This window comes from Danio aesculapii, chromosome 1 (assembly GCF_903798145.1).
Source record: "Danio aesculapii chromosome 1, fDanAes4.1, whole genome shotgun sequence".
In the NCBI taxonomy this organism is placed as follows: Eukaryota; Metazoa; Chordata; class Actinopteri; order Cypriniformes; family Danionidae; genus Danio; species Danio aesculapii.
In genome coordinates this window covers 2,523,165-2,525,307 of record NC_079435.1, presented here as the reverse complement: position 1 = coordinate 2,525,307, position 2,143 = coordinate 2,523,165, and positions in this window count along the sequence as shown.

Here is a 2,143-nt window from a genome sequence, read left to right as displayed (position 1 = left end):
ATTATTTATCTCTGTGTTACCGTATATTTTCTCTCCAGTGGTTTCTATTTGAGTAAAAGGTGTACAAGCACTATCTATATGACATTCAGGTTTTATTACTAATATTTGAATGTTTTCAGTCGTTTCTCTTGTCTTATTTCTATGTTTTTATACTCTGTCCTTTTATTTGACTTTGTCTTATGTACAGCACTTTGGTCAGTCTTGTGACTGTTTTTAAATGGCTCTATAAATAAATGAACTAATATATACTGAAGCGCCAAACTGATTTCACCAAGTAGGACATGTTTCTGGATTAACATTTATGTTGATCCTGGAACAACATTCAGAACCACACAACCAGAATTAAGGGATTAAGGCTTATGGTTATGTTTATGAACTTCTACATGAGTGTTGTCCAACTATTATTCCCTTCTGATTTTGGGAATAATGTACAATTATAGTTGGGTTTAGGGGTAGGGAATAGCTATGGATTTACATTTTCCTACAAAAATGATGTTCCAGGATCAACATAGATGTTAATCCAGGATTGCATCGCACTTGGCAAAATCTTGACGTGTCATATTATATGGGTGTTTTCATTTTATTTTTTAAATACCATCAAAATAGCTTTAATCTAAAGACTTTTGTTTACTCCAATAGTGACCTTAAAGAAATAGTTCACCCACAAATAAAAAAAATTCCTCTTCCTTGTTTCAGATCTGTTTGTTTATTTCTTCTCTTGAATACATAGGAAGATATTTTGAAGAATGATGGAAACCTGTAACAAATGACTTTAATAGTGTTTCCTTTTCCTACTACGAAAAGTCAGTGGTTACAGGTTTTCAGCATTCTTTAAAATATCTTCCTCTGTGTAAGACTAAGAGAACTGAGAGATATAGAAGTCTGTCTTACCGTGCTCCTTTTAGCAGAGACGAATGATGAATAATGAGAAGACGGAGATCTGAACCGCATCACGGCAAAACAAGATGATCACACTTCCTCTTTCCAAACCCTCCAGACAGACAGGAAGATAGATAGATAGATAGATAGATAGATAGATAGATAGATAGATAGATAGACAGATAGACAGATAGATAGATAGATAGATAGATAGATAGATAGATAGATAGATAGATAGATAGATAGATAGATAGACAGATAGATAGACAGATAGACAGATAGATAGATAGATAGATAGATAGATCAAATGATAGATAGATCAAATGATAGATAGATAGATAGATAGATAGATAGATAGATAGATAGATAGATAGATAGATAGATAGATAGATAGATAGATAGATAGATAGATAGATAGATAGATCAAATGCTAGATAGATAGATAGATAGATAGATAGATAGATAGATAGATAGATAGATAGATAGATAGATAGATAGATAGATAGATAGATAGATAGATAGATAGAATGCTAGATAGATAGATAGATAGATAGATAGATAGATAGATAGATAGATAGATAGATAGATAGATAGATAGATAGATAGATAGATAGATAGATAGATAGATAGATAGATCAAATGCTTGCTAGATAGATAGATAGATAGATAGATAGATAGATAGATAGATAGATAGATAGATAGATAGATAGATAGATAGATAGATAGATAGATAGATAGATCAAATGCTTGCTAGATAGATAGATAGATAGATAGATAGATAGATAGATAGATAGATAGATAGATAGATAGATAGATAGATAGATAGATAGATAGATAGATCAAATGCTAGATAGATAGATAGATAGATAGATAGATAGATCAAATGCTAGATAGAAAGATAGATAGATAGATAGATAGATAGATAGATAGATAGATAGATAGATAGATAGATAGATAGATAGATAGATAGATAGATAGATAGATAGATCAAATGCTAGATAGATAGATAGATAGATAGATAGATAGATAGATAGATAGATAGATAGATAGATAGATAGATAGATAGATAGATCAAATGCTAGATAGATAGATCAAATGCTAGATAGATAGATAGATAGATAGATAGATAGATAGATAGATAGATAGATAGATAGATAGATAGATAGATAGATAGATAGATAGATAGATAGATCAAATGCTTGCTAGATAGATAGATAGATAGATAGATAGATAGATAGATAGATAGATAGATAGATAGATAGAT